General features: G+C 43.3%; 1 protein-coding gene across 7 annotated transcripts in view; it reads left to right on the forward strand.

Moving 5' to 3' along the window:
- Positions 1–2489: 2489 nt before the first annotated feature.
- The window catches only part of FMN1 (formin 1), a 420196-nt gene continuing 398582 nt past the window's right edge, over positions 2490–24103 (forward strand). For 3 of the 7 annotated variants that reach the window (XM_072738175.1, XM_072738179.1, XM_072738181.1), the window contains exons 1-2: positions 2509–2625; positions 3113–3235. The gene's annotated coding sequence lies outside the window, so the exon portion shown is untranslated. Of the gene's footprint in view, positions 2626–3112; positions 3236–19135; positions 19159–24103 lie in introns of all 7 variants that reach the window. The other 4 variants (XM_072738178.1, XM_072738176.1, XM_072738177.1 and 1 more) reach the window with 4 other exon arrangements.

Consider the following 24103-nt stretch of genomic DNA (forward strand, 5'->3'; position numbering starts at 1 on the left):
CAAAAACAGGGGCTTCTGAGTTACAAGGATTTGGGACTAAGATTTTTACCTATCTGTGTAAACTAAGTGAGTTAGTATTCTTTCTAGTCTCAGTTTCCTCATCTGTGAAATGGGGATAATACAGACCATGCTGGGTAGCTGTGAAAACTAGCAATTATGTTTATAACACGATCTCTTCAAGCCTGATCCAAAATTGTATCCTCGGGATCCCTGGGTGGCGCAGCGGTTCGGCGCCTGCCTTTGGCCCAGGGCGCGATCCTGGAGACCCGGGATCGAATCCCACATGGGGCTCCCGGTGCATGGAGCCTGCTTCTCCCTCTGCCTGTGTCTCTGCCTCTCTCTCTCTCTCTCTGTGACTATCATAAATAAATAATAAAAAAAATTAAAAAAAATTGTATCCTCAACTAGCTATGCTTCATCGAGGCCAGGAAATGGATTTTATTGAAATGAACATCCTCAGAGTCTAATACAGCAACCAGCATATATTAGGCCCTTAGTAAGTATTTATTAAATGCAGAGCACATGCAATGCTAAATGCCTATACCATTAACCTGTTAGTGTACACCTTTGTGTTGGTCTGCAACCTTTAGCTTATTTATATTTTGCCTTTATTAATAACCTCTTTGAGAAAATACTTTTCTTCTTCTCCTTCCCCTTTAAACCATCTCCTACATGTTCCTCCCTCCCTCCCCTGGAATGAGTACATATTTCCAGATTTGAATAAAGGTCAGAATAGGATTTATCAATCTCTTCAGAGAGCTATTTTGGGTTATTATCCTTTTTTCTTTCTCTAGGACTAAGCTCTTATGGCCAGGATTTTATTTTGTTGGTTTACTTTAAAAGATTCCTATACCAATTAAAAACTAGTCAAGACTCATGTCCTGGAAAAATTTATTTACTTCCATCAATATCAAATCACAACTCCCCTGAATGAGCAAAACTGACTTGCAGTTGCTCCTAACACGTTGCAGAAGCAATGCTTCACTCTTAGAAGTGCTTTTGAAGTCAGTATCCTGGGAAACCAGATCCCTCTAGGATAGTTCCTCAGGTGAAAACCAAAACTTAAAGAGTTGTGTTATTGCTTCTTGTTATTCTTTTAATTGATGATGATGGGCTTTAAACAGAAGTATTGACCGAGTATTGACTCTGCTCTTAATTATGTGACTCTGGGACAACTACTTGACCTCTCTGCGCCTCTGTTTTCTAACCAATAAGGTGGAATATACACAAGGTAAATGTGCATATTGAATAACTACATATAAAGTGCCTACCAGTATTTTGGGTAATATTATAAGTAGGGATAAATCAGAGTATCCATAAGCCCATAAGCATAAGTACCCATAAGTACCCAGGGTTTTCATTTCTAGAAAAAAAAAAAAAACTGAGGGAAAAAATCACGTAAAAATATCTTCCTATTTTTCCCATGGTTATTTATTATTTGAAGCTAGTATCTACTCAGGGTAGATTTCTCTTCTAAGTAATGAATGGATAAAATTTGCACTTATCAGGGCAAGATTAAAGGCAATGCCCTTTCTTGCCTGCCTACTTGGAACAGCTGGAAATGCCACTCAAATCACAGACCAAATCACCGTATCATCCAGACCTCAAATCCTCTCATGGAAGGTTTGGAGGCAGTTCATCCCAGTAGACTCTTACTTGGGGGCAAAATAGTTCACCTTGGCGTCAAGTGTACACCGACTCACCAGCAAAGAAACCGTGGCAACCAGATCTTGGACCATGGTTTCCCAGCAAGCAGGTGGCCACTCCCAGGCGCACCCTCTTGACGCCCACATTCAGTCCTCCTGGCCAGGGTAGGTCATACTTCATTTTTTTGCCCAAACGTTCAGCTCTTGACTACAAGGGGTCAGAGTAATTTACCTGCCAGTGAGTCTGGTTAAAGAGTCACCTGCAGGCAGCGTCGGACGCGGGGGAGACTAACATAAGGGCTTGGATTCACATGTGGATTGTTTCTTAGGTTTTCCTCCTTTGCTCCCCTAAGCACTTGTTACCGAGATGGTGAGGCTGGGGGTGCGGGGCAGGGGGCGCTGACCCGACCCCTGGAGCGGCACAGCCCTGCGGGGTCTCCGAGGCGTGGGAACCTCGGGAGTCGCAGGAACAGACCAGCTCCCTCCCCCCATCGCGTCGAACCAGTCCAGGGCAAGCGCTCAGGGGGGTCTGGGACCGGTGACCCGGGGGCGCAGGGCCCACGTGGGGGGTTGGGAGGCGCAGTGGCCCCCGCCGCCTGCCCCGGTCCGAGCCTAACGACCGCAGCCTCAGACCCAGGGCAGGCCCGACTTGCCCAATGACCTCTCCGCGCCCCGGCCGAGCCCCGGCGGCTCGGCAGCTGATTGGGCGCCGTCCCTTGCCGTCCGCCCGCCCCCGGCGCCGCTGCACGTTTCCATTGGTCCTCAGCCCTGCCGCTCAGATGAAGGCTCCCCTCCCCCAAACAGCCTGCCGGGCCGGCGCGTGCTGGGGGCGGGGCCGGGGGCGGGGCCGGGGGCGGGGCCTGGGCCGGGGGCGGGGCCTCGCTGAAGGCTGGAGCAGCGGCCGACTGGGGCTCTGGCTCTGGACTCCAGCGCAGCATCCTCGCTGCGGCCGCTGCGGCTGGCGGCGGCACTCGGTCAGGTAAAGAGAGTCTCGTCTGTCCTGCTGGCGCCTGCCGCGCCTCTTCTCCCTCCCGACCGCAGGCTGCCTGCTCCGCCCCTCGGGGCTTCAGGGCGCTCGGAAAGAGGCATCGAACCCGTTTCGCCCCGCTACCTTGCCTTCTTCCCCTTTGGCTTCTGCTCCTCAAGCTCCCCGAACCCAGCGGTTCCGAAGTGCGTTACTGGGGCTTCCCGGGTCACCCTAACGCTCCTCACTACAGAACTGTCGTTAACTCGCAGGTCCCAGTGCCCCTGACTTGCCAGTGCAGTCTCCTTCCCAGCGTGGCACAGCAAGGGTGGCAAGGCGGGCGGAGAAGGGAGGGATGCAGCGCTTCGTGTCGAAGCTAGACGTGTCTGGTTCACAGGGGGAATGCCTTCGTGTGGTTGTTTTGGGAACGGAGGCTGCATCATGATGGTGATTGGCAACGACTAGAAGGATCTCTGTTGCTGCTTTGTGCTTTTATTTATAGGTGACATTCACCATCACCGCTTTCTTCTTTCATCAGCATCTTCATCACGACCATCACCATCACCATTTCTCTTCCTCCATCAGAGCTCTTCAAGTTCTGCAAAGGCAGACTCTATTCAGGCATGTAAGTGCTAACTCCCCCAAACAACAAGCAGTGCCTTTGCCCACCCTCGCCCCCCCCGCCCCCAATGCCAGACAGAGCCAAGTCCTCATTTAACTCATGGCCAAGTAGATGGGAGTGGGTTGTGAGTGGGGAGAGTTTCCTTATCCCTCTTTGCAGTTGAGATTGCCACAGAAAACCCCCTACTTTAATCATTCACACTGCTGTTGGCTGACTGGGAGAGTTTGACATTGATGGTCACATACACTCTGATGAGCTGAATGCAGTGTCCAGGACCTGTGATCCAGGACTGTGCAGTATGGGTGCTGCAGTGACAGAGTGGGGAATGTCCAGACCAGGTGAACCAGTTTAGCATCCGACTTTCTTCCACAGTGGCATCCATCGTGTGCCATGTTGGGGGCATCTAAGTTCCTGGGAGGGAGAAGTATGCTGTATTGTCTATGGCAGGTAGCATCTTAGGAGCACTGGATTGGGATTCAGCAGCCATTGCTTAGCCGTTCCTAGGGCTTACTACAAGATCCCTTGAATTTCAGATTGATTAACCCTTTTTCAGGAGGGGAAAACAGTACAACTGAGTGTTGCATACCAGATTAACTGTCTTTGTGGAAGATAGTGCTTTAAAAGTGTTTCGAGGTTTCAGGTCTTGGCCAGACCTATATAACCATTAGTCTCCTTTTTCTCAACTGTGGTTATAGCCCAGTAGTAGGATCAGTGAATTCAGTGCTTTTAGATACACTGCAGGGACTAAGGAGCGGTGGCCTCACTGGAGGGAAACAGTGGGTAAAAGTTGGGAGACAGTATATCCTAGTGGTTAAACCCATAAACCTGTCACATGAATTCAAATCCTGGATGAACCACTTACTAGCTGAGTGATTATGGCAAGTCATTTACTCTCTTAAACTTTAGTTTCTTATTTGTAAAATGGGGATAATATTACCTGTCTCATGGGGGGAAGTTGTAAAGATTAAAGAGATAATATAGTTAAATGCTTAGTAGTTCCTGCTACAAGTAAGTGGGGCCCTTGATAACTTGCCAACCAGGATAATAAAGGCTAAACGTGCATTCTGCCCTCCCCTTGTCTTTCTCATCCCTCCTAGGTCTTAACACTGAAGCTAATGGGGGATGGGAGTCTTCGGGTTCCTCATAGGACTCCATCTTGGAGGGGGGAATGAATGAAGCCATTCGTGTTTGGAGAGACATTTCTCTCACCTGGCGGCACAAATGCTTAGCAAGCTCTTTTAAGATGCATTAAAAATGCAGCTTCGGAGGTTTCCAAGTCTCTGGGCCTGTGCTGGGCTGCTCCTTTCTCCCTGGCTGTTCAGTGCTCTGACTTGGTAAATTGTGCTTTTTACAGAATCACTAGTGAATGCACTGGCTTGCGCCCAGGAGAAGTAAAACTGCTTTTTTTCAAATATCCCTGAGAATTGAAGAAAATCTAACTTTCCAGCATGGAAGAACTTGTGTTTTACAATATTTTTCTTCTCTAAGAATAATATATTTCTCTTTGCCAGTGTGGAAAACAGCAAGCATTATTTATGTGATTCAATTTTCTCATTTAGAAAGAGAGGTCACCAGTCTTATCAGCTATTTGGGGGTACTTTGAAATTTAGAGGATACTGTCAATTGTATCGGTGAGGATCCTTTTTGTCATAGGGATGCAAACCCAGCAGAAATGGTCATACGCAAAAATAAGCATTTTTGACTAATATAACCAAGCCACGACCACACTGTGATTCCTTTACGAGGAAGCTGGCCCTGAGATTGAGAAGCTTTTTCTGGTTTGCCAGCTTGATCTCAGTCTCTTTGTCTCCATCTCTTTCATTTCTGTCTTTTATAGCTTCTCTTTCTCTTTCTTAGCTGCTTTATTTTCTATCACAGACCTTGTCCTCTCACTGTCTTCTTAGACTCTCGTTTCGCATCCATCTAGCTCCGTAAGCCAAGGGAGGCTTCTGTCTCCTGTAGCTCCACAGTGAATCCGGGAAAAACTGCGATTGATCAGTACTTGGTCACAGGCTAACCCCTGCCTTGAATGACTGTGTAGGCGAAGGGAATGGGTTCTGTGAGTCCTATTATTGTCTGGGTGTGGATCTCATTTCTGGTCTTCTTCTGTCTCTCCACATAAAATTGGTGGAGTCGTCCCCAAAGGAAGAGGAAGGGGAGCAGCCTGGAGCTTGATGTGATGATGAGGATTCAGAAGTCTTTCTCTCCTACCTTATATATGGTGACTCCAAGTTGAGTTTTAGGTTAAAGCTTTGGGCTCAGAGCATGCGATCCTAGGCATTAGTGTGTTCTAGATGATTTTACCTTTAATGTTTTCTTTAATGAAAACTTCACTTGTGTAATTGTGAAAACTCACCAGAGATAATAATATACAGTGATTCCAGTCTTGGTAAATCATGTTTGGGGGTTACTCATACTCTCTTGCTGGGACTTTGTTTTAACAAGAGCCATTATTTTTAGAGGCACAGAGTCTCTGTGTTAAAAAATCAGCTTTATTCTCAGCAGGTCCCAGCCTGTGTGTTGACAGAGTTACAGCCATTAATCTGATTTGCTTGATCTTGTAGAGATGCTAAACCATGGGAACTATATCCTCATGGAGTAAATATGAACTTACACCAACAGGCTGGCCTTGTGAGGGAATTTAAACATCCCTGTGTTTAGCATCTGAGCGGAAATGCTGACAAAGCAGTCACCTGTGTGCCCTGTAACATAATAATTACTAAAGTGGGAAGATAGAAAGAAAGCTATGAACCTCTTTACCTTGTCAACATATAAAAGCAAAGCTCTAGAAAATGGACCATTCAGTCCCACTTATGTTTTTCGAGTTCTCTGGCTACATAAAACATGCTCCTGAATAATGTGTATTCCTATATTTCTTTAGGCTTTGAGGATATGATCCCATAGTATATGTTTGGGGCTGGGGGAGAGGGAGGAGTTGGTCTTCTCTTTGGGCCTTACCTTACCTTTCATTACCTTGAAATGACCTCTGTAATTCACCTCTGCAGGAAGTGGGCTACTGGGTGTTTTTGATCCTGTTTTTTTTTTTTTTTTTTTTTTTAAGCCAATTCATCTGTTTCCTTATCTTAAGCAAAACTGATCCATATTGTGTCCCATAGCTCATTAGGGCTATACCAATTTCTCCTTTCTGAAGTGTCATAGATCCTTATTAAAGACCAACATTTTTCAAATTAAACACTTTATTGCGTTGGTCTTCTGAGTCACAGGCTATGGTAGGCAGGACTTTCATTTTTAACAAGAGAAAACGAGAGTGTATTAGCAGGTACATGGGAGTACCCAGATGGGAGTACCTCCAGAGGTGGTGAGAACATGGGCTTAAATACCATATTAGGCCAAAGAAAAGGAGTTTGGGGGAGGCAAGTTATGGGAAGGTGCCCAAGAAAATTATGGCTAAACAAGAATTGCTTAGTAAAGTGTATTATGCAGATTTAAGTCCATGCCTTCTCCATAATAAGAGTTATTAAGAATTCTTCTCTTCCTGGCATGGGAGAAGGAGACACGTTTTACAAGTGGAAATTTCCCTTATAATGCACGTTTTACACAAGGAAAGCTTGTGCACTTTCCTTTTTATAGCTTTTACTGCATCTTCCTGGATCTCAATGGCCGTTAGCTCATACTAATACATATGCCAAAAAGGCATAGGGGTAACATATTCTGATATCCCTCATTCTGCCCTTTGGAACTTCCTTTTTTTCCCAGGAAGTTTCATGTATCAAAAGCCAAGTTCATAGACAACTTCACAGAGATTCAGGTTGTAGGGTAAGAGATCTATAAAGGGGAGAGGGTAAGGAGAGAAAGGGAGAGACGGGAAAGGAACAAGGATGAGAAAGCAGAAAAAGACAAATTTAAATGCATTGCACCATCTCATTAAATCAGTGTCATGGTCCTGGGAATAGGTCAGTCCGGGTAAACAGTTATTTCAGGAGACAGCAGTATAGGTGGAAATAAGGTGCCTAGCTCAGCCATCTCTATGGCCTCTATATGGTATAAGCAATCAGGCATTTAGTAGGGGGTATTTCCATGGAGACAAAAACCATTTCTCGTGGTTAGAACAAACTGTAAACCCAATTTTTGAACCCAGAGAACAGTTGGCTCTTAAGATTTCTAAATGTTGGGCTTACAGCATCCTTAAATGGCAGGGTTAGGGAGGCAGTGGCAGTCTGATGAATTTTCTGGTTTGCAGTTTTTTTTTTAAGGTTTTATTTATTTATTTATTCATGAGAGACACACAGAGAGGTAGAGACACAGGCAGAGGGAGACGCAGGCTCCATGCAGGGAGCCTGACGTGGGACTCGATCCTGGGACTCCAGGATCACACCCTGGGCTGAAGACGGTGCTAAACCACTGAGCCACCCAGGGATCCCTCTGGTTTGCAGTTTGAATGTTTGCAGTGAACCCTCTGAGCGACCTTATGCAGCATCAAAGGTTGGACGGGCAAGACTTCTTAATATTCATGTTGGTCATCAGGATCAGAGGGCATTAATGGGCAAGTAGCTTGCAGCCAGAAGGTGGTCTGGGCAGGTAGATAAGGCTAAAGGGTAGGGCGGGAAGCACCAGGATGTTGCTACTGTGAAGGTGGTGGTGTTCCAGTGCATGTCTCTATGAAAGAAGCAATAGGGAATGGGAGATGACCTGAGGACCAATATTTAATAATCCACCCAGCACAGCAGTAGGGTTGCTGTTGTTGCCTATATGTCCACTGTCATGCAGGCTTGGAGACTTTCTGCAGTGATTTCCCCTGTGAAGCATGGGAGGAAAAATACAGATGTTTCAAAGAGAAGGGGAACCTGTCCACTTATGAAGAGAAGCTTCCTCTGGTGATCTACTCACTGTGGTAATTTTGAGAAACCATAAAGTTTCCCAGACCTTGTCATTTGCATAAATGAAGTTCCAATGAAATTCTCTGGAAGCATGGCATCATCTGTGGATGATCACTGTGCAGTGAGTAACAGCAGTGGTATTTTATCTCTTGTATACATGAGCAATTCAGGGCTCAGAGAGGTTAATATGCCTGCTTAAAGGTATGGCTCTAAATGGAATCTGAGTAGTATTTATTCTACCTGTTGGGCTTGCATTCCACCTTCTGTCTGCCCTAGTAAGCCACAGAGAACATTCCTGGCTTTGAAATTTGTTAAACTTTCAAAGCAGTATAAACCATAAATATAGCACAGTATTCTGGGTATGGATTTAGTGAAAAGCAAGAGTTGCTTTTTTAGGCATTAACATGATTACTCTTTCTCTTTTTAGATAAAGACAGCCACTTTAGAAAATTTTCTAGGCCTAACTCATATTTGGAAAGCTTTGCAAATAATTTTTTTAAAAGCCCACAGGTCTGCAGAAAATGGAATTCATCCATGGAATTGGCATCTGTCCTGTCCCCATTTGCCAGTGTCCTCATCTCCTTTTATCTCTGTTTCTACCATGGCTTCCTCTACCCTCTGCCTACAGGAGACCAACTGGCTTCTTTCCCACCCACCTAATCCCTATTGAAATAAATATGAATAGAACCTACCATGTGTAGGGGGTATTGCCCTGGGTTAAAGTCACTTTCTGATTTGTTTTAAGCTGGCCCTGATTTCTTTTAAGCTATGAAAACATAGATCAATTCTAATTTTTGTGATTTTTTTGAAGAAATAATCACGAAACTCCCTGATATCCTGGTGTGGTAAGGGAAACTGTGGCAGATTGGAAACTAAACAAAATGCAACAAACCACACTGTTTTCTCAGGCATTACCTTATTTCTTACTCTATAGTTCTTATGCCCAAATTATTCTCTAGGTAGGTGACAAGATATTTTCTTTTAGTTGTACAGTGGAGAAAACTGAGATGGGTAGATAATAAAGTGACTTGCCCAAGGTCACTCACGGTCAGTGGCATAGCCAAGAATAGATCCAGGTCACCCGACTCCCTGGGCTTTGTTTATTACATCATTCAACTTCTCTTCAGGAAGTCACAGTCCTGCCAGCTACCAAAATGAAAGGACAGTCAATTCTCAGCTTTGGGCCTTGGTCTTTTAAAATTCTTATTCTTTTTCCACTTTTAATTAAAACATATTAATAGCTGCCAAACAGCACACTATTAGCTAGATTCAGAATTTGTTAAGAAGAACAACAAAATTCTGTATCTGTGGTCAGCAGGACCATATCGTACACTTACCTTGCTAAGAGGATAGATCTCATGTGAAGTGTTCTTACTAAAATAAAAAATTTTAAAAAGATAAAACACAATTTTGGTATCATAATCACAAATTGGGCAAAGGACAAAGCAAAAGGGAAAGGTGGCAGGAGGCTCCAAAGTGGTTGCAGGGTGATCTTGTGCTCATACTACATCAAACAAGGACGAAATACACAGAAGAAGGGAGAAGAGACATATAGTCTAAGACTACTACACTGTGAGAGAGGAATGGCCTGGACCCAGGGGAATAGCATCAGGAAAACTAAGGTCATAAATAAGAGGAGTAGAAAAAAAAATAAGTCAGTTCTATAAAGGAGGGCTATTAATATTATAAGCAGGATGTGATGTACAAATTCTACTACTTGAAAAGGATAAGGTCAGATTCACAGAAGGAGAGGAAGCAGAAATCCTTTGTTCTTATTTTGCTCCCATCTTTCTCTGCAACTGCGGCAGGTGAGAATCTCCATCTGTGAACATAGGTATATAGAAAGTATCTCATCTCAACTTTTTTTCTGATCATATTCTTTCTAGTTTCAAGCCTCTTCCTTCTGGAAAGGTAGAAGACTTTCCCTCAGCCCTTCTTGGGCTCATACCTTTCCCCAGAGGTGTATCAAGCTCCAGGGGGCTGGCACCTTGCATCAGTGCTGGTAGAGGGGACACTCTGGTCATTGAAGTGTCTGCACAGGTTATACTCTAGTGCCATGTTGCTGCTCCTGTAACTTGCTCAGCTGCAGATGTCCAGGTCATGGATGCCTAGATGTCCCACACACAGCTTGGGGTGTATGTGAGGTCTCCCTGGGGACAACCCAGGAAGCAAGGTCTGCTCCTCCCTCTTCCTAGGTTTATAAGCCTCCCTCCTTCCTTTTCCAATGGCCAGAGGGAGATAATTCTCGATGTTGCTACAAGGTTCTTCATGTCCTTACATTTCATTCCTTCTTATTACTTCCTTCCAGAAATTCCCTGTGACCTTCAGGAGACAGCAGTATAGGTGGAAATAAGGTGCCTAGCTCAGCCATCTGAGTGTTTGGGATTTCGGAAAACAAAATCCAGAAATACTCTCAGGCTATTTCTCTTTTTCAAACCCTTGCCTTTCACCTCTCCTGATGCAATAAACACCAATTCTGGTATCTGCCTTATGGGGGAGTCAAGCAAAAGGGAAAAACACAAGGAGAAATAAAAAAGAAACAGATTAATTATCTTTGAACATTCCTTTCTTAGAAATACAATGATTTTGGATCTATCTGATTTTTTTTTTTTTTTTTTTTTGGATCTATCTGATTAATGACTATTTTCCTTTCTCTGAAAATGACCCCATATCTAAGTTTGGGCTCCATATGCATAAGACCATGTTCCTGGTCATGCTTACTGAAACCAGGGATAGAAATCGGACCCAAGCTGGGCCCGTTGGATTCCCTTCCCCAAGAATGAGAGTTTAGGACTGAAGGATGGCAGTAACTAAGAATCAGTGGAGTTAGGTCACAGTTAGGGAAGTACTCCAGGGGGATGGCCTTGGTGGCCTGTCCCAGTGGCCATTGGAAGGCTCTTGGATTTCCTACCCTTATTCTGATTTCTTGAAATCAGCAATCCATGAATTTCATGAAATTGGATGTGCCTCTATTTTCCTTAAGGGAGCCCAAATCAGTTTCAGGTGCTTGCAACCAAAAGTAATTCAAGAATGGTCTTCAAGACTGCAAAGGCAGTTTTGGTGAAGAGGAAACAAACTCAAGATAGGGCAAGAGATAGTAAGATAGAATCTAGCTCTTTAAGAGGTGTTCATCTAAGGATTTAAAGTGACCATTGCAAGAATTGTACTTACAATCCTAGAACAACTTCTGGCATTTTTTTTGGGGGGGGGGGGAGAGACTTTTGTTTAACTGTGGGTACTGCTTTTTAGTAAGGTGTTGACACACTCATGAACAGTCAGATGAGGTGCAGGGTTTTTGAGAATGGAAGTGCTTCCATCTGAGGGCTTCTGAAGAGATGGGGGAAGGAGGTGCTTAGGATGAGAAGCTCAGGTGTTGAAAAGGCCGTTGGACAGGAGGGAATTTGGGGTTTACAAGCTCTGCATGTAAGGACAAGCACCAGTGGGAAGGCATCAATGAAAATGGGTTTTAGCTGAGATTAAGGGAATTTTTAAATTTTTATTTTTTTACACTTAGAGTTGTCTGAAAGCCATGAAGTTTCCTTGTGGTCGGGAGAACAACTTGCCATTTAAGAGTTCCAGTTGAGACTGGATGGTCATTCACAAAGGTTATAGTGAAAGAGACAATCCAGAATCGGGATGGAATTGATAATTTCAAAGTTTTTTTTTTTAATCTATTTCTTTAAACCTAAGATTCCTCATTTTCCCTATGAATTTTGTCAACTCCAAGGCTAGAAAAATGCCAACCCACATCTTGACAGAATGCAATAGGAGTTAAAGCATTTCACAAATATTGTTTTATAACATTTCCCTTCCTTTATGTGAAAACAACAACAACAACAACAACAACTCCCAAACCATAGGCTATAACTTATCATTGGGAGAAGACATTTTCACAAAGAGAAACAAAAATTTATTTTCTATTCTCTAAATTGTTATTCACAGTGATTAAACATTTCACATCCAGGTGGTTCACTGAATTGAAAAGAAACCGTCTGTAATATTAGTGGAAGCATGCAAAACCCAGGAAATGCCAAATCCTATTAGCCCTAAATTTCGAGGCTACATGAAAGTAAATAGATTTCTTGAGCTATTTTATGGAGGAAATCAGAATCCCGCTCTTTCCCCAAACTTTTATAAATGAAAATGATGTGACCATGGCACCTCCTGTGAGACCTAAACAGGTAGCTCAGATGTTTTATCCACCACTCCCCAAGACATCTCACATCAGCTAGTCCCTTTTTTATAACTATGTAACCATAGTAGAGGGTAAGAACTGGATTAAGCAAGTTTGTCATTTATCACAGCAAGCAGATGTTGACATTCAATAATCATGTCTTAAACAAGAATAGACAAGGAAAGCCATTTCGTTTGAAATCCCAGTTGTTTTTTTTCTTTTCTTTTCTTTTTTTTTTTTTTTTTAAGATTTTACTTATTTATTCATGGGAGACACACAGAGAGAGGCAGAGATACAGGCAGAGGGAGAGGCAGGTTCCCTGCGGGGAGCCCGATGTGGGACTCATCCCAGGACCCCGGGGTCATGCCCTGAGCCTAAGGCAGACGCTCAACCACTGAGCCCCCCAGGTGTCCCTGAAATCCCGGTCTTAAAGAATCCATCAGACCATAGTTCAACATGAAGATTTTCATAGTCTCTTTCATAATCTCTCATTCTTGTTGTAAAAACCGTAAATAATGCAAACAAACATTTAACCATTCATTAGTTCTCTGTTTGTTATTACCTTAATAAAAAGCATTCAAAAGAATCCAGTCTTTTCTGCTTTGCAAATTAGGTTCTCAAGTCCTTGTAAGGATACCATGAGCAACGTTAAGTAAAAAACGTATTTTCTATCTATTCTAGAGTCTGACTTAAAAGGAAAGAAACATAATTATAAATGTAGAATCTGAGGTAAAGCCATTTTAAAAATCATTTTTGGAAATGTGAAAAATATGTAAAGGTACAAAGAATGAAATAACAATGATCCATATTCCCACTCATATTTTGTATTCTATATTCCCTCTACTTTTGGGAAAAACACTTAAAAAAATCACATATGAAAAAAAAATCACATATGTCGGGGCGCCTAGGTGGCTCAGTTGGTTAAGTGTCTGCGTTTGGCTCAGGTCATGGTCTTAGGATCCAGCCCTGCAATGGGCTCCCTGCTCAGTGGGGAGCCTGCTTCTCCCTCTCCCTTTGTGTTTTCTCTCTCTCAAATAAATAAATTAGCTTTTTTAAAAAAATCACATACAAAGATGGGAATTAAAAAAAAAATCATCTCGAAAACTACAGTTCCCACTATTAACCTTAGATAACATCATTTCGGACATCTGTCTACACCTATGTATCTGTCTATCTGGATGGGTATTTAGATAGAAATATTTTTATAAAAATAAATAGAGATGCTATTTATAAATAAGTTTAAAATAATTAAATTTAAATCAATTAAAAACAAATTAAAAAATTTTTTAAGCAATTAAAAAACTGAATTGAAACTAAAGAATAGTCAAATGTCAAATAAATGTACCTCATTTCAAGATATGTTATTTCTTTTAAAATGTCTCTTTATGGCTAAAGTATCATGACAAGTATTAAGAAGCTGTAGTCACTGTCATTAATTATATTGCTGTTTTTATGAACTTTCTTCTTTAGAAAGTATCAGTTGACTTCTTTTTTTCAAAGATTAACAGTTTTGAAACTTTCTCCCTGTTTTCTCTTCCCACCTCCTGAATATTATTAGATGTTTTATTATTTTTACATTGTTCAGGTTATAGTATCCCTTTTTGCTATGTATATTTATTTTGAGAGTCCTTTAGTGGTAGCTGCATGCTTAGATGAACCAAATGCGTACGGCTCTGGGCATGATATATTTGTGCTTTACTTTCAGTTATTTTGATAAATGATAACCCACTAACTTGACACAATTGTTCATGATCTCCAATATTTAGGATCTAAAACTGTGTAAACCACTATTATTCATCACTAAAAAATTGTTGGGTGCCTATTTGGCTCTGGATATTGCTGAGCTCTAAAAACTGAGTGTCACGTCACCTGTAATCCCTGCCCTCAGGAAGTGAGGGCAACCCAAATACATTAAATTCCTAGTGTGCTAGCTCCATGAGAACTGTTTTATTATTTCCTTCTCCCCTGTGTCCATCATAAGTCTGGGTATTTCACAGGCCCTCAATCAGCACTTTAATTAAAGGGGTCTTTATGAGCCAGATACTGTGATAAGTGCATTAAAAGTCATAACTAATTTTTTCTCGACAGCAAACCTATTAGGTAGGCATTCCTTGTCTCTGTTTTACAGTTGAGGAAACTGAGTCTCAGCAAATAATATTCCAGTTAATGCAACAGGATTTCATGGTAAAGTTCATTCTTTACTCGTGACACCTGGCCTGTGTCATAAATTTATGTTGGAAGCAACGGAGGAAAGAGGCACATGAACTACAGCTTATAGGACACAAGCGATAATACAGTGGTGTATGTACAATCTAGAGGCTGAAGGGCTGGTTGGGGTGGCGTCTCCACTCTAGGGTCTTTTTGCTGACATTGAACGAGCTCCTTCTCTGAGCTCATTTCCTATCTATAAAATGGGACTAACAGAGGGAGGATTAAGTGAAGTAACTCGGGTAACATGGACCGTGTGATGCCTGCCACAAGTGTTCAAGAAAGAATAGACATTACTTATTTCTGCAAGGTGCTTTGAAGGCTCAAAGGAAAGAATCCTCATGTCCTGGATTTTTAGGGGAGGAGACACTTGTGCTTGGACTCTGCTAGAAGCCCAGGAATTCACCAGGTGAGGGGTAGATGGAGTCTTGGCAGAAAGAGAAACATGAATCATAGGACTGACAATCTCTCTGAGACACACCGTATTTGCATTACCCTAATTCACTCCCAGACCTTCCTTCCCTTGCTCGCAAGTCTCCGGAGTGTTCAAACAGGAGTACCTGTGTTTCCAAAGGCCGACTTGTAAATAGACCATCATATCTTACTAGACCATCTTCCCACTGAGAAGGTGAATTAGTCAGTGTCTGTATGGCTCCAAGGAAACGTAAGGTGACAGGGCAGCTTTAGGACTATTGGTCCAGGAGGCCAGGGCCGTCCCAGGCCAGCTGAAGAGCACCTGATGGTCCTGAGAGGGAGCCTGCAGTCTGTCTGATGCTCTAGAACAGTGTTCTTCAACTTTTTTTCCCCCTCTCTCCTTTAGACTTCTCCCTAATTGCCTCCTCATCATGACATGTTAGTATGACAGATAAACTGTGGATCTAGTATGTTCCCTATGTTTATCCCTACTTCTCTCTCTCTCTCTCTCTCTCTCTCTCTCTCTCTCACACACACACACACACACACACACACACACAGATTTTTCACCCTCTCCTAAGAACCACCTCAAGTGAAGGAGGCTTCAGAGGGTCTTCTCAGGTGAGCTGCTGTTCTGAAGCTGACCTGGTGCTTGAAGGCTCTGGCTGTTGTGCTATGAACAGCTACTTCCATAATGACTCCTTCCTACTGCACTCACCTCCCATCTGGGCCTGCTCTCTCTCTCTCTGCTTCCATGCCTGCCCTCTCATTGTCTAGTTTCCATACAGCAGCCTCAGTGACCTTTGTAGGGAGTTTTTGTTTTTTGTTTTAAGGATTTTATTTATTTATTCATGAGAGACACACACAGAGAGGCAGAGACACAGGCAGAGAGAGAAGCAGGCTCCATGCAGGGAGCCCGATGCGGGACTCGATCCCAGGACCCCGGGATCATGCCCTGAGCCAAAGGCAGATGCACAACGACTGAGTCCCCCAGGTGCCCTCTGAGTGACCTTTGAAAGATCATGTCTCTGCCCAGCCTGAAACCTCCAAAGAGCTTCCCCTTGGACTTAGAGTAAAATTTGGATTCTGTATCATGGCCCCAAAACCTATGTGATGTGGCTCCCTCCAGGACCAGCCTATGTTTAGAGGGGGGTCTCCTGGGAACACGCAAAAGCCAGTGGGTAGAAAGGCACAGGTGTTTGTGTGAGTAGCTCCTGGGGTGTGCTCTCCTGCTGGGAGGACAGGGTGGGCACTGGCCACAGTGGCCTCTGCCCTGGGAAGGCTCAGAAGAGGGCAGTCAGGAACGACTCCTCTGAAGAAATGATGGTGAACCACGCGAAGAAGGGTGGGAGTCACCTCTGTGCAGAGGGGACAGTGTGTGTGGAGCCTCTTTGGTGGTGGGAGCAGCCTGCACGTGAGCTGCGGACACATGTAATTGTGGCAACAGTATGAAAGGAGGCTGGAGGACGAGGTGGAGGCTCAGGTCCACAGGGCCTTTCAGGACAGGTTAGGGGCCAAAATCTGTTTTAAGAGCGTGAGAACCACGGGGTGGTTTGGACTGTGTGACTCGCTGTGGAGGGGGTCAGGTCAGATTCTCGTTTTGAAAAGATCACCCTGGGTGTGGTGTGAACAGCAGGTGAGGGAACACAGAGCAGTTCGAGGGCACTGATGTGGTCGGGTGGCTAACCAGTACTGGTTTGGGGCAGCGCTAGAAGGCTGCTTCCTGGCAACCCCTCAGTTGTGGGCAAGCTGACACAGCTGGTCATCCTGTACCCTGCAGTCATTCAGGTGACATGTTACAGCTGTCTTAGGTACAGGGTCTTCTCGTCCCTCAACTCACATCAGAAGCAAGAGGATCAGCATCATGACTCTCTTTGACTGAAAGCCTCTTAGAATCGGCGTGTCCAAATATACAGACAACACAGAAACACACACGCACACACATGCACACACCTTAATGTGCAGTTGCTTCCCGTAAGCCTGGATTATTTTTTCTACACACGCCTGGTGGCATCATGTTTTTGACATCTCAGAGCCCGGAGCCTGCCCAAGTGAAGGTTGATGTAGGTAAGAAGGTGGACTCAGTCATCGCCGTGCCGTGTACTTGTGCTCACTGCCAAGTCCCACCCTGGACCTGGGGTCCTTTGCAGTCTCTTCACCCCCACCATCCTGGTCCCAGCCTTGGTCTCCCTTCCATGCTTTTAGCTGCCTTCCAGTCTCACGAAGCTTGGTTTTTTATTTTAAGTTTGTATTTATTTATTCATGAGAGACATAGAGAGAGAGGCAGAGACAAAGGCAGGGGGAGAAGCAGATTCCATGCAAGGAGCCCGATGCGGGACTCGATCCTGGGACTCTGGGATATATACATATAGTGGCATGTAACAAGTTCGGGGAAGGGCTAGAGAGTGACATTTTGAACATGGGCAGTCTTTCAGATGGAGTCACCAAGGAAGACTTTTTATGAGGCTGATCATTTGATCAGACACCTGTAGCTGGCCAGAGACTAAGTCATCAAAATTCTGCTGTGTTCAAAGCTTTGGAAAACAAAAACATGTATTTATTTGGTTGATGGTGAAATCTTGGAATCACATCTTTCATTTTCCTCTTGGGCATTGTTCAAAGTTTCAGAAGTCCATTTTCCCCCTTGTTTAGTATCTTGAATTATTTAAAAACATCTCTTTTCTTCACCTTTCATGTTCCCTACTATCACTTTCATCTGGTCTGTAATGGAAATTTTGGTATTTGTCTAGCCATTTACTCCCTAATCTGACTTTTTGTATTTTTCAAATTTTTCTCTTCTTGATACATATTTTAATGATAGAAAGCCGGTTTTTTTTTCTGATAATGACTTTTGTCTACTTTAATTGTGTGTTTACTAGAAAGTAAACTCAAACGATCATTAAACATTAATGCTGACTACAAGTAATAATGCCTTTGAATTTTTAGGCAGAGACACAGGTCGGGTTTATTATCTTCAGATAATGGTACTTCAGTGCACAATTTGCTGAATATCTTCCATCTTGGAGACATGCACTATAGGGAATACAAATATGATGATTATGATAGTTCCTCCCCCTAGGGAGCTTTTTATCAAGTCAGAAAAATATATCACACAAGGTTAATTGGCGGTAGGAGACAAGGTGTCCTAAGATTCTTTTCCTGGACAACATGGATCTGAAACACGGAATACTAATTACCGATAGAGCCCCTGTGTATATATGTACTATGTATAGGTCTATCAGGTATCATTATTGCCTATATCTGAGGCATGAGAAGTTGAGGCACATAGAGAATACACGGCCATCTCAGGTTACTGTGCTACGTGGAGGAGCTGGGATTAGAACCTAGGCAGTGTAGTTCTTAAAGCTTTGCTAAGGGGTAGGAGGGAGGGACCCTCTGGCCCTCAAGACTATAAGGCATGGAGCCCAGGCACATCTGACAACTGAGATTATAGGCCCCAATTAGGATGGAGTCAAATATTCTGACAGACAAGGCTAAATAGATTTGAGACTAGAGAAGGACATGGAGACATCATAGGCTGGTCTAGACTGATAAGAGTCTGCGAAGGGCCTTGAGTTGAAGATTTTTGCCTTGAACATGTGCTAAGGGGAAGTGATTCAAGTACCAAAGCTGGATTCAAATAAAGGATTTGTATCAAAGGGAGAAAAGGCTTTAGATAAATCCAGGGTGGAGAGAGATCACTGTCCCCTGGGTCTCATGTAAGCTAATAATGAATTTTCTTTTATAATAGAGGTAGAAATAATAAACCCTATTAATGCATTTCTTTTTCACTCATACTAGTTTTACATTCAGTGTTACTTGTTTTCAACACTTCACTTGCTTTCCTTCTACTTCTTGTATGACTGATGAAAGTTTGGTTTTGTCTCCCTACTTCTGAGTTTCTTATGCCATTTTCTTTGCCTGCTTCCACCCCTCTCTGCCCCATGATGTCCTTTGGCTTCAGGAGTTTGGTTTCTGATCCCACATGTGTGTGCCCTGAATTGAGTGTCAACCTAGAAAAGGAATTTGGAGAGTGGGCTCCATTTCTCTGCAGGAGGGATTGTGGAATTGCATGTAAATAGGGAGAATCAAAAATTATCTCACGGTTGAGGACACTGAGGTACAGAGGGGGTGAGTGGCTTGAGAATGATTACTATTAGTGATTGGTGGAGGTGGACTGGAGTCCAAGCCTTCTCACTCTGAATTCATTGTGTTTCCCTCCATCTGCGCTGCCTGGGGGGGAAACCATCTCACGGGAATACTGCTCAGACCCGGACCAGTGGCACCAAGGGGTGAGTGCTCCATATTCTTTGACCTAAGGAAGAGGAATTAGTAAATAAGTAGGCCCATCTTCTGAATGAGACTCAGTATTCTTGGACAGTCCTGTAGGGGATTTTCAGAGTCAGGGTTCTGGAGACAGACTATCTGGGTTCAAATCCCAGCTTGGTTGCTTAGTAGTTGTGAAACCCCAGGCAAGTTACTTAGCCTCTCTGTACCTCAGTTTCCTTATGGTAGAATGGGGATACTTGTAGTACCTACCTCATAGATTTTTGTGTGTGTGTATGTGCATAGGAAAATGAATATGTTGAAACAGGTAAAGCCCTAAGGAGAGTACCCAATATGTGGTGAGTAATCATAAACAATAGTAATTACCTGAAATATTTAATGACATGGACTACTTAGAAACACTCTTGGTTCTCATAAGTCATGTGTTAGCTACAGACAGAAGCATTAGAATTTTGTCAGTGCTAGGAAGACCTCTGACCCTACCCATACTTCTCCTATTTAAGTGAAGCTTGAATACCTTAAATTGTCTCCATAGCTTATCATTTCCTTCAGCAGAGTAACTGTGAAAGTGAAAATACTCCTGGGATGGCTAACATATGTAGTCAGAAGCTAAATGGCTTATATCCAGTCATATTTTGAAAGTGAGTTTTTTGAAGGACAGGAAAGAGAATGCATTACAAGAGGAAGGGAAGCCCAGAGAAGCCTATTGGAGATGCCAAAGACAAATGATCCACCTAGAGTAATGCAGACAAAAATGTCTGACAGATGGTTGGGTTTTTAAATGGAATGGTTTGGGGGATCCCTGGGTGGCTCAGTGGTTTAGCGCCTGCCTTTGGCCCAGGGCACGATCCTGGAGTCCCGGGATCGAGTCCCACATCAGGCTCCCGCATGGAGCCTGCGTCTCCCTCTGCTTGTGTCTCTGCCTTTCTCTCTTTCTCTCTCTGTCTATCATGAATAAATAATCTTTTAAAAAAATAAATGGAATGGTTTTTTAAAAAGATTTATTTTTTTATGTAGAGAGGCAAAGAGAGAGAGAGTGAGCAGCAGTGGCAGAGGGAGAGGGAGAAAGAATCTTAAGCAGGCTCCACACCCACTGTGGAGGCTGACAAGGGGCTCAGTCTCACAACCATGAGATCATAACCTGAGCTGAAGTCGAGTTGGATGCTTAATTGACTGAGCCACCTAGGAATGGTTTTTAAATGAAAAATGTGCCATATGCTTTGATAGTACTCCAACCAGGTATTTCTCTCAAACCTCCTTCAGCAAAATCTTCTGTGTCTTGCAGGTTGATCTTCTACAATCTTCAGATTTGTTTAGATAAGATTATGTGTGTGAGATTCCTTCAGAAAGCATAAGGCACTGTGCAGTTTCATGGCATTGTAGCCTCAGCCCAATTCTGACACAAAGTAAATATTCCAACCAAGACTGAACCTCTCATTTGAGGGGGATGGTATATGGATGAGACTTTCTTGATGCTTTTGACATCCATGAGAGGGCACTGCCAAGTGTTTGTGGGGGTAAAGATGGGGTAGGAATTTTTTTTTAAAGATTTTATTTGTTTATTCATGAGAAACTCACGGGGGGGGGGGGGGGGGGAGTCAGAGACATAAGCAGAGAGAGAAGCAGGCTCCATGCAGGAAGCCTGATGTGGGACTTGATCCCAGGACTCTGGGATCATGCCCTGAGCCAAAGGTAGATGCTCAACCACTGAGTCACCCAGGTGTCTCTGGGATAGGTATTTTCAGGGTTTCTCTGCTTTGATGTGTACTAAACCTGTACATCACTGGGGCCATAACTAGCTTTTGTTTTTGGGTCCCCTGACCAGCAAATATATAGCCAGCACTGTGTGAAGTAGTCCAAGCTTGGCTCTTGAGGACTCAGTTCTTTGTTTAAAAACAAAGGGAAGCAGAAGGGATATGGAAAAATAGGGGCCTCCTGCCTTCCTGAATTTCTTATAAAAGAGAAGTAATGGCAGGAAAAAATAGATGGTAAGACATTAGGAGACAGAGGGTGTTTTCTTCCAGAATGTCAGTTCCCCTCCCTAGAACTTCTGCAGGAATTACCAATGATTGAGACCATAGGTCTTTAAGAATAGTTCCGTTCTCTGAAAGGAATCTAGTTTTATTAAATAAAACAAACATGGTAAAACTAATTCTCTCCATCTGAATGTTCTCCTCGGTGTCACAGGCTCCCCGTTTAGACCCATGGGTCAGCGTCCAGCGTTTGAAACAAATCATGATGCAATTGAATCATGACCCTTTGCTTTTGGAAACCCCAAAGTGTGTAATGTGGAATACTTCTGATGCCCAACTAGTCTATAAGTCCAAATATGGGAAAGGCAATCCTACTTTCAGTCCTGTCACTGGTAACATTCACACAGCATGGAAGTTGGGAAAGTAAAAAACTATATGATATGTGCTCATTTGATCTTGTGCTCCCAAGAATCTAGTGGCTACTGTTGGCCTAGCTACACCTGACTGATCTTTTAACTATCAGTAGACCAAATTCTGGGTGTTGTGGGATTAAATGATCTAAGTAACCAAATCAATTGTTGGAATCTACTGGGTTTTTAAATGAAAGTTTAATGATGTGAGATATTATGCAGAAGAGCTTAAAAGAGCAAAGAATCTTTGCTTTTCCAAGAAGAACATATACCATAACATATACAAAAAATAATAATAATAATAATACCACTTCAAGATGGAAGTGGTCCCCAAGGCCAATCCATTCAAATCCCTAGCCAGGTCAAGGAACCTGGTAATGGATTGGAATCTGAGAGTGGGCAGGTTTTAAGGAGGGCTGATAAGTCTGTGGAACTGGATGGATAATGATTTTATTTTCTCAAAAATCTATTGAATAATTGTCAACATGCATTTGAAAATGTCCAACTATAGCCAGCCTTCCAAAGAAATCCATTCTGTTTGGAGGAGTTTGATTTTTCCTTCTTTGGGATGAGAGACATATTTATCACTGAGTTTCTTTCTTGTCCTTTTCTGTGTCACTTGCTTCTTCACCTTGCATAAACTTAAGAATTCAGCAATCACTTGTTTATTTGTTCCAGTGAGGCCATATTGACAAGAATACCTTACTGTGGTGAATCTTAAGTTTCTTTCATTTTCACATGGGACTTCATCCACTTCTGAAGGCTGCCACTCCAGTTATGTCCTGGAGTGTGGCATCTGCTCAGCAATCCAACCAGTCATACCATCCTCCAGCTCATCCTCACTGCACCTTTCCTGCTTCTGCTGCTGGTGCCCTCCATTAAAATGACACCCTGCTGGGCACAGCAGGCTTCTGTCATAGGCCTTTTTGATTTTTTAGAGCACTAAAGGAGATGGTGCCTGGGGAAGAATGGCCTCTTTTCCAGTCTTGGCCGTGCTTTTTCATCCAGGCCCTGAAGCAAGAGTTGCTCGGTTTCATAATCTTGTAAAGTCTTATGAACACAAAGAAATCTATCTATCTTTTTTGCTCTCTCTGGGTCAGATATTATCCCTTTTGTTCCATTGTGTCCATCTCTCTCTCTTCCTGTCCCCTACCCCAGCTTCTGCTCCTCTCTAGATTTTCCTAGCTAAATATGTATCCTTCCTTTTTAGTATTTCTTCAACCCTCCAAATGACTCCCTGTATATCTACCCCTATAAGAAGCTCTTTGCCCATCAGTTTCATAAAGAGGTGGACTGGCTTTCCTGGCTGGAATCAGGTGGATCACTCTGCTGTATGACAGCTTAAGATTAACGTTACTTCAACTGCTTTATCATTTTTCTGTGTGTTCTATGATGTTGCTCTATTATCAGAAATATCTCTGCTAAGCTCATCCTCATACCTCCTGAATTATTTCACTGATATGACTCACCCACCACCTCCTTCCTATTCTTTTCCTTCCCAAAGTCACATTCTTTAATTATCCATCCTTTATATTTTCTCCAGCCTTATTGAAATAATTTTCTTTCTTCTTAGCTCTCCATTTTAAAAATCCTCTCTTATAAGGTAGAGTATAGACAGACAGTCTTCAAGGCCATCCTATTTGAATGTGCTGTACTGTAAGGATATTGACTTTGGAGATAGACTGACCTTGTGTTGAAGCCCAGCTCTGCCACGTCCTTTTTTTTTTTAATAAATTAATTTTTTATTGGTGTTCAATTTACCAACATACAGAATAACACCCAGTGCTCATCCCGTCAAGTGTCCCCCTCAGTGCTCATCACCCGCTCACCCCCACCCCCCGCCCTCCTCCCCTTCCACCACCCCTAGTTCGTTTCCCAGAGTTAGGAGTCTTTATGTTCTGTCTCCCTTCCTGATATTTCCCACACATTTCTTCTCCCTTCCCTTATATTCCCTTTCACTATTATTTATATTCCCCAAATGAATGAGAACATACACTGTTTGTCCTTCTCCGATTGACTTACTGCACTCAGCATAATACCCTCCTGTTCCATCCACGCTGAAGCAAATGGTGGGTATTTCTCGTTTCTAATGGCTGAGGAATATTCCATTGGATACATAGACCACATCTTCTTTATCCATTCATCTTTCGATGGACGCCGAGGCTCCTTCCATAGTTTGGCTATTGTGGACATTGCTGCTAGAAACATCGGGGTGCAGGTGTCCCGGCGTTTCAATTGCATCTGAATCTTTGGGGTAAATCCCCAACAGTGCAATTGCTGGGTCATACATAGGGCAGGTCTATTTTTAACTCTTTGAGGAACCTCCACACAGTTGTCCAGAGGGGCTGCACCAGTTCACATTCCCACCAACAGTGCAGGAGGGTTCCCCTTTCTCCACATCCTCTCCAACATTTGTTGTTTCCTGCCTTGTTAATTTTCCACATTCTCACTGGTGTGAGGTGGGATCTCATTGTGGTTTTGATTTGTATTTCCCTGATAGCAAGTGATGCAGAGCATTTTCTCATGTGCATGTTTCTGCCGCGTCCTTCTTGTGAACTTCACTGATT

The sequence above is a fragment of the Vulpes vulpes genome, chromosome 15, assembly GCF_048418805.1.
Source record: "Vulpes vulpes isolate BD-2025 chromosome 15, VulVul3, whole genome shotgun sequence".
Lineage (NCBI taxonomy): Eukaryota > Metazoa > Chordata > Mammalia > Carnivora > Canidae > Vulpes > Vulpes vulpes.